The following is a 9,767-nucleotide window of genomic DNA, read 5'->3' on the forward strand; positions in this document are numbered from 1 at the left end:
TCAGATATTGTTTCTCCATTTTGTGAATAACTGTTAACTTTATTACTGATCAGATATTGTTTCTAAACACACACTTATTACGTATGCCACATTAACTATGTAAGGATAATTAACGGCTAGCTGTGCATTAAACGATATTGCGCTGCAATATTTAACTGGAACGAAAAAAATGACGGTTATTTTCGTCAGTTACAACTTGCTAGATGTAGCATTCTACTCGCTTTAAATAAAACAGAGCAGACAAATATATTAAGTAGTGCAGTAAGATTACATTTGTTTGAATGAATTATAGCATTTATTTGAATTAACTGTGGAGTGAGAAAGAGATTTGTGTGTGAAGTAGTTACTTTCGCTGATGAGAAATATAATGTAGCAGTTTAAGCTTAGGTATTTTATACAGGCGCAGGGCAGTGCTGACAACAGCTTATGTGCTCCTGAATGTAATTCAGACACAGCTGGGTGGCAAAACTGAATTTATTTGAATGAATTATAATAAATAGTATTAGGCTACAATAGTTCTTTAAATACATCAGTTCTCCCCATTCAGACAAATACATAAAGCAGTGCCACAGTTCTCCCTTTAAGACAGTCATGTCACTCAGCGGCCATCAACATACATAAACTGTTCACAGGCTTGCAATTAAATTTCATTTGCATAACAACTGTGTCGATGTTTATTTTGCTCACATTGTGCTTATTATTTCCCCGGGTGCCACAGCATAAATGGTTCACGGTCCAGGTGTGTGTGCACTTTGGTTGGGTTAAATGCAGAGCACCAGTTCTGAGCATGGGTCACTGTACTTGGCTGTATGTCACGTCACTAGATCAGCCAGTGCACATGTGCAGTCCTGAGCGCACATCAGAGCGCTGACTGTTTCTATAGCAACCGGGTCGCTTCTAACGGCAGCTGCAGTGACGTGCTGACTTTACTGATTAGCGATTGGCTCCTTCATTCAGAAGGCGGGGCTTCCTGCGATTGAGCGGCCATTCAAAACTATACGCGTGACATATCTTGGGTATTCTATAGTCTTTGATTAAATGCATGTAATTAGATAAAAACGAGAAGAAAAAAAGGCCTAGCTGAACGTTTTTAAGTTTATTTTATCTGTGTACTTAATGGATGTTGAACACATTTCCATCGACTGTGAAATTAGACATGGAAAAGGGTAGTGTTATTTTAGGTTTAGGCGTGGAGGAGGATGGATCTTTGCTGGTTGAGGCTCGAGATGTAAGAATATCACTCCACGCTCTCCTCTCTGACAAAGATGGAGCCCTAACTAGCCTCGCATCGCTGGCCTGTCACTGACATGATCTGGAGACTCTCCGGTCCGGCGTCAGAGAGCCGACCAACGGCAGGGCTACGCAAACTATGCTTTGTGTAAATTTACCTGATACCTTCCACCTGAAAGACAATTTAGATTTGGAAAATATTACAGGTTATCTACAAACAGTATGAATTCATAGGGTGAAAAATTGAATATCTGTTAAATGTATTAGCTACCTCTTCACAAATATGTTTTAGCGTATTGCGGAGGTAGTTGATTCCCATCGGCTCCCTGGTGAACCACACTGCAGTGTCCTCGAGTTTGCACAAAGGGATTCTTTACAAATATCACTTTGACAGGTATTTTTTTAAGCTTTCCACGGGACAAAGTTGGTCACCAGGGCACTCAAACATAAATCCTCATAAATTCTCTCTGTCAGATGCAGTAGGATCTTTGTGATTTTTTGTTTCTGGGTTATGGGCCAAGGTTAGGTATTCAAAGCCATTCTCGTCTTGTCGGAGAACGAAAGACTCTTTAGATCGGTCGTGGTTTCCCTCCGTGTGAAACACAGCTGGATGTCAAGCCAAACTTTCCCTACAAGCCCGATGGGTGTGAATGGGGAGAGCGCAGGTGAATTTTTAAATTTTTTCCAGGTCAGTGGTGTACGCTGGTGTCTTCTCCAGTTTTCCTGTAGCGCTTTATAATTGAGTCCTTGATTTAAAGTCGTTATCATTTCTGATCTTGTGTTTTGTGATGTAACGGTTAATACCCGCTCTGATACACTTCAGGCTTGCAACACTGTATTCTCGGCCGGTAGTAGTCTGAACAGAGGCATAACATTCTCACAATGCCTCATTAAGTTCAGAAGCAGAGTAAGTCTCAACAGCATCATTTTTTTCTTCTGATACAAAAAGTCTTTGAATGTGGTAATTGGCCATTTATAGTCTTTTTTGTATTAACCTCGTCCTTGTCATCTTCAGTCTGCTGGTGTTATTTACTTGTACTGTTTTTCATTACATTTTCTCGTTTGATGTTATATTCTCCGGTTCGTCCAGTTCATCTTGTGCCTCTACCCATTAATCAAAATTGACATAATGACCATATAAGTTAAATGACACATGAAAATCATCCATTTAGCCTAGCTCAGTAAATCAGAAATGTTAACTGTAACTGTCTCACTCTGTATTACTATTCAACTGTAACTGTATGTTACTATGGGTATTAATGTTTATAGGAAGTGCATTAATGTAGAATGTGATTAAACTGACCTGGAACTACCTGTAGTTAAAAAAATTTATACTATGGGGGCGTTGAATGCTTGAATCTGATTGGCTGATGAACGTTGTGCAATTATTTTCAGGGAAACACACGGTGAACGTAGTTCCAGGCAGCTCTCTTGACCACATTACAGTTCCATATCACTTCACATAGTTTACTGTAATAACGGAAATTACAGGACTAACAAAAACAACATGACTGACCAGTTTCTGAAAGTAAATACACATGACATTTCTCACTCGTGAGGTAATAACAGCTGTTTAGAGACACTGCTGCAGTCTAATTCACACAAGCCCTCTCTCGCTCTCTAAAAAACCGGAAGAACCCCTTTAAATATATCATCTGATCGATGCCGTGAGGTGTGGTATCCGTAGTATAAGCGGAATAATTGACGACAGGCCGTTATTATTAGAAAAATAAATCAATGTGACATCTTATTACACCACCAAACGAATAGCCTATTTTAGTATTTAATGTTAGTTTAGATAGATAGTTCGACAAAATAAGCCGTGAATTTTGTTCTCCCCAGTTATTTTCAAACAAGTGTTGCATAACCTATTATTGCTAGCTTAGTCAGCGTTTGATTTGATCAAAATTAGTGTCGAAAGATAGCATTATTTTATAATATTTACAGCTTGCTCTTATTTTCTGTGTTACTGTTCCATTCTGGGATACTTAATATGTTTTCTAACAAAATAAAAAACGTTAAAGTAAAAATTGTAAAATAAAATGTATAATATATAATACAATTATTGTTTGTAACATATTTTAGTACTATGTAGGTCTACTGTACGTATTACTGTATTTACTACTATTATTTCATACTAATATTACTACACCATTTACTCTTAGTAGTAGTAGTATCATATGTGTAAGAAAAATAATATTGCACGTTCTTTTTATTGTACTTTATTAATATTATAGTGGTGCTACAGAAGATAATAAAATAATATTTAACGTTCTTTTTATTGTACTTTACAAATCTCAAAGTGCTACCACAGACAATAACAGCAACTATTTTCATCAAAATATCAAGTAATCTGCGTAGAATTGACAGTATGAGCTCTGTTGGGTTGTCTAAATAATTTGCGTGTGACTTGTGTATTTTTTCCCAGATGGATATTACAGTTAAAAAAAGGTCTCTGCCAGAACTAATACAGTGCACCAAATGCAGCAGTCATTTCCACTGTCCATTTGTGTTTCTCAGTTTTCCAACACGGCTGGCAAAAGAGCATCTGCAGGCACATTTCAATAGATCGGTCCAGCATGAAGGTAATATTTGCAAGTGTATCTTATTATAGTGAAAAACTGTAAGACAAACTTAAAGTGCAATCTTATACTGTTGTTTTTCAGAATTTACAATACACAACAGTGTATCAATTAGCAGAAGTCAACCACAATATCACTACCTCTACTGCAAAAAAACATGATTTTATTAAACATTAAGAACTATACAAACAAAAACACCAACCACCAACCCCTCACACTGAAGCCATCACAACTTCTGCCACCGTTTTCAAGTGTCTGTCTACATTGAGAGTGAGCAGTCCCTGACAATCCTTTATAACTACATGTGAAGCCATCACAACTTCTGCCACCGTTTTCAAGTGTCTGTCTATGAGGTGGAGTTCATGTGAGGATGTCTCCTCCCAGAGGTAAGCCCAAAACATGTGTGAACGTGAGCATGTTTATGTTCTGCAGTGTGTGCATGGTTTATTTTATTAATTGGTTTATTTGTACAGGCCATCTGCAGGGCTTGTCTTGGCAGGAGGCTGAAGAGATGTTCCTCCAGGGACCCACTTAACACTCAAGGTATGCTTTCAAATTTTTGTTTGTACAAAAACTGTTGGAATTTTGTGTTACACAACATTTCTGACCACAGCATTTATCTTTTCTTTTAGTGAAGTTGAGGAATTTGACAGAAGAATTGTTATTAACCCAGTTATTTTTTTAACCCAGTTATTTTTTTCAATACAAAAATGTATTTTGGTTTTAGAGTTAATGTTCATCCCCTTTACTCAATACTATAGAATGTGATAAATCCGTAATAATTAGGAAAACAATAAATGAATATGAAAATATTTAAGTAACTGAACAATTTCTATTTACAAATAAAATTAATACAAATAAACCAGACTTAATGCATTAAATCCTAATAACCTAGTATGTGTAATATTTAATATAATAATGCATTCAGTCATAGCATAATATTTAATAGTAGAAAAATAGTGTAAGTTGCAATCTATCAGCAACTGAATTCAGGTTAGGTAATCTTATCTAATTAGGTTAGGTAATCCTCCAAACAGCAGGTGGCACTGTCTGAAATAACGATGTTCTGGGAGTGTGCAGTTGGGCCTCTGGGCCTGCAGCTTCATAATGTTGGTTGTGGCTGCATTACCACCTCGGGTGTGCATTATTTTTCTAATAATTCAACGGCCCGTCATCAATTATTATTTATTAGTAGATAACATCAGAAATACAATAACAAATGTAGATTCTACAGCATCTAATACTTTAGTTTTATCCATTGCACCCAAAGATAAACTGCAGTGCTTTACAACTATAGGACAGGAAGAGCTAAATAAACTTATCACTGCATCTAAACCAACAACATGTTTATTAGATCCTGTACCCACTAAATTACTGAAAGAGTTGTTACCTGTAGCAGAAAAACCACTTCTCAATATTATTAACTCGTTGTTATCTTTAGGTCACGTCCCAAAACCATTCAAGCTGGCAGTTATTAAGCCTCTTATTAAGAAACCACAACTAGATCCTAGTGAACTGGCAAATTACAGACCCATTTCAAATCTTCCCTTTATGTCTAAAATTTTATAGACCATAGATCATGACATACTCATAGATAGATTACAAAACTATACAGGTATCCAAGGGCAGGCTTTAAGATGGTTTAGATCCTACCTGTCCGATCGCTACCACTTTGTTTATCTAAATGGGGAGTCATCTCATTTATCACCAGTAAAATATGGAGTGCCACAAGGATCTGTCCTAGGTCCTCTGCTATTTTCAATATATATGTTGCCCCTTTGTAATATCATTAGAAAATACGGGATTAGTTTCCACTGTTATGCTGATGATATTCAGCTATATATCTCAACAAGACCAGGTGAAACTTCTAAATTATCTAAGCTAACAGAGTGTGTTAAAAATGTAAAAGATTGGATGACCAATAATTTAATCCTATTAAATTCAGATTAGAAAGAGATATTACTTATTGGACCAAAACCATTACACAGAATCTCGTAGATTACAATTTGCAACTAGACGGATGTACTGTTACTTCCTCCACAGTCAAAAATCTGGGTGTTATATTAGACAGTAACTTGTCTTTTGAAAACATATTTCCCATGTTACAAAAACATCATTCTTCCATCTTAGAAACATTGCCAAGCTACGAAACATGTTACCTGTTTCTGATGCAGAAAAGCTTGTTCATGCGTTCATGACCTCTAGACTGGACTATTGTAATGCACTGCTAGGTGGTTGTCCTGCATCCTCAATAAACAAGCTACAGGTAGTCCAAAAGGCAGCGGCTAGAGTCCTTACCAGGTCAAGAAAATATGATCATATTACCCCAATACTACAGTCTCTGCACTGGCTACCTATTAAGTTCCGTATCAGTTACAAAATATTATTACTTACTTATAAGGCCCTTAATGGTTTAGCTCCTGCGTACCTAACTAGTCTTCTACCACGCTACAATCCATCACGATCCCTAAGGTCACAAAACGCTGGACTTTTGATAGTACCTAGGATAGCAAAGTCCACTAAAGGAGGTAGAGCTTTTTCATATTTGGCTCCCAAACTCTGGAATAGCCTTCCTGATAATGTTCGGGGCTCAGACACACTCTCTCTGTTTAAATCTAGATTAAAAACACACCTCTTTGGCCAAGCATTCAAATAATGCATCTCATAATCTTGGACTGCAGTTATATCTGATCAAATGTGCATTATTATTCTTTAGCTTGGGTTAAACTAATTAATTTTAATTGGCTTGAGAATAAGATAAGATAATTTTTTGTGTATTTGTTTATATGTTTATTCTATTTGTATATCCCGTGGTAACTAGGATTTACACAAGCTCCAGTCTGGATCCAGAACACCTGAGAAGAGATGATGCCAGCCCCTCAGAGGACCTCAGATGATGCTAACCCAGAGACAACATACAGATCTACCACATTTTGCTATAAGTTTGATTGCATAATTGCTGTTAATAGTGTTAATTATCTGTTTGTTTACGTCTTTCATTGATTTTTCTGAACATTTCTGCCGTATGCACATGAACTGACAGTCACCACTGATAAGCTACTACTAAATATTGTAGAAACTTAATTTTCTGTAAAGTTGCTTTGCAATGATTTGTATCATAAAAAGCACTATACAAATAAACTTGAATTGAACTGAATTGAATTATTCCATACTTGATCAACACCTGCCAGCCAATCAGAATCGAGTATTCAGACAGACCATGGCATAAGTTAATGAGGTGACATTCTCTCAAGCAGTGCTCACTGCAGAGCCAACTGACTTCAGCTCGTCCTCTCTGGAGTTGTGTTTAGGGTCATGGGTAGAATCAGGGTGTGGCTCTCCATACTGATGGTTTGTTCAAGGGATAGTTCACCCAAAAACAAAAATAAAGTGCCATGACCCCTAAACTAATTTTTTGAGATGGTAGCATGTATGTACAGGTTGCACATAAGTAAAAACAACAATTGCACACATTATGTCTATTATTAAGTTTTTTTTTTTCATTTTTTGGAACGATTTCATTCTTCCAGTCTAAAAACCTGCTGGTTTGGTCTGGTCAGAGGAGGACTGGCCCCCGACTGAGCCTTTTTTTCTCCATTCTGTCACTGATGGAGTTTTGGTTCCTTGCCGCTGTCTCTTGATTAGTTGGGGACACTGACTAGTGTCTGATTGCACAGACACTACTGGAAGAGAGCTGAACTGGATGATGACATCACTGACTGTAACAATATTTAATATGTAACAACACATGAAGCGTGCATGACAGAGCGGGTTCTGTGCTAAATGTCATGTTGAGTTCAACAACACTCGCTGCATGGATCACATTTATACAGCTCTATGTCTGATCATAACTGCTATGGCAACAGACTATTGTGATACATAACAAACAATACTATAGACCAAAAGTTCAAAGATGCATAAACAAAAAGCAGCTACGCCTTTATTCTTTCTGTTTTAAAGTGATGTGTGTCGTTTGTTCTGAGACTGTATTATTAGAACTTTTAAATGTTCTTCTTCATTTTTCATATAGACCATTATCTCTGCTTATTTGTCTATTTCAAATAATAATTAATCAAAACAAATTTGATTTGTTCATGACGGCTGTTAGTAGTCTCTAATGATAAGAGTTCATTATGGTTATTATATTTTTTGAAAATATATCAAGGTGACCTGTTTTTTTTCCCTTTCCTTCTCTGCTCATATTTTAATATTAATCTGTCTGTCTGGTTGGTTTCTCCCCTCTTCCCAGCCTCTACACTCCACAGCTTTACATGCCCATTTCTTTCAGACCAGTGCTGAAACAGGGAATTTCATCACACTTTAATTACTCACCCTCGTGTCGTCCCAAACCTGTAAGATCTTCCTTCATATTCAGAACACAAATTAAGATATTTTTGATGAAATCCGAGAGCTCCCTGACCCTCCAAAGACAGCAATGTAACTGAAATATTCCCAGACCCAGAAACACAGTAAGAAGATCTTTAAAATAGTCCATGTGACATCAGGGGTTCAACTGGAATTTGTCAAAGCTATGAGAATACTTTTGGACCCAGAAACACAGTAAGAAGATCTTTAAAATCAGCAGTTAGTTCCCTCCACGTCACTATGAGAATACTTTTTGTCTATTTTTATCTCCCACGATGTGTGTACTCGGCCAGGGTCAGGTTTTATTTTATGGGCGGGTACTATTTTTTTTCTGCCAAACTATGTTTGCTTTAAAGACATTTCTTTATTAAAAGTTTCTAAAAAAAAAAAAAGAAAGAAAAAATCGTCATACTCTGTTGTGGACTGAGAACTTCTGTTCTTAATCAGTTTTCTTTGTACTTGTAGGGCTTTTCAATGTTTTATTTAGAGCTTGTTCACCCTGAATATAATTTTGTTAACAAAATAAAAGTAATGAGAGCAATCTTCATCATTTTTAAGACGACAATATTGTCATACAGAGATTCCAACTATAAACGTGAATGTAAAATTGTCTTACTAAAAAGTTTTAAGGCCAAATTAAGGCCATAAAAAGTACTATGGGGATGGAAAGACAATTGCCATATAGCTCAATGTGATGATTAAAATTAAAAAGGCTATGATTCCATTGAATAAATTTTAGGGCTGCATGTTTTATGGTCAGGTGCTGCACTGCTTTGTGTACCTTCTGCCCTTCTGCTGGTTTAAAATAATAATATTAAACCAGCCATTAAACCATTAATATAATAATTAATACTTTTGATTTTTGACTCTTTTCTTAAAAATGGTTTAAAGGCTGAAAAGTGAAATGACAAACAATCAACTTTTAACCATTAAAAAATGTTCTGTGTTTTGGGACATATTCCATTAGGATTTATTGGTTTTGACAAGCCACCAATAGGAGACCAATTACCAGTAGAGAGCCAGAGAGTCTATGACAGTTTCCACCGAAACCAGTACAAGTTCCATTATAAGCAGTAAAACCATTACAAATTGCACTTGCAAAATTCTTTTCTCTAGTGTACATTTTTTTTAAATATAGTTTATGGACACTGAATGGATTTTCTGAGGTTGTGAGACAATGTTTTCCGCGGTTGAAACACTCATTAAGTGATTACATGAGACACTATACATTGAGTAAGTTGTGTATATTTCAACATGCCCTCGGATGTTCATTTATTTTTATTTTCAGGCTAATTAGAATGCACTCCTGCTCAGCATGAACTAAGGCAAAGCGGGAGTGCGCATGAACTGTCATGCCAAACCCGGCGGGGGGGTTGGCTCATCCAGGCTTCATGCTCTAGCTCTAAGGCTGTTAGTACGGAGTGGGCAGCACTCTCTGTGGTTACGTCCCAGGCGTTCTGAACATGGGTGCAGACCTGTTGACGAGGGGGAACACGCTCTACGGAGACCGGCGCCTCCACCCTCAGATGGTGAGTGCTATGCTATGTAAGAGATTCAGCCAGGCAGATGTTGATCTCTTCACCTTGTGCA

The sequence above is a fragment of the Cyprinus carpio genome, chromosome B19, assembly GCF_018340385.1.
Source record: "Cyprinus carpio isolate SPL01 chromosome B19, ASM1834038v1, whole genome shotgun sequence".
NCBI lineage: Eukaryota > Metazoa > Chordata > Actinopteri > Cypriniformes > Cyprinidae > Cyprinus > Cyprinus carpio.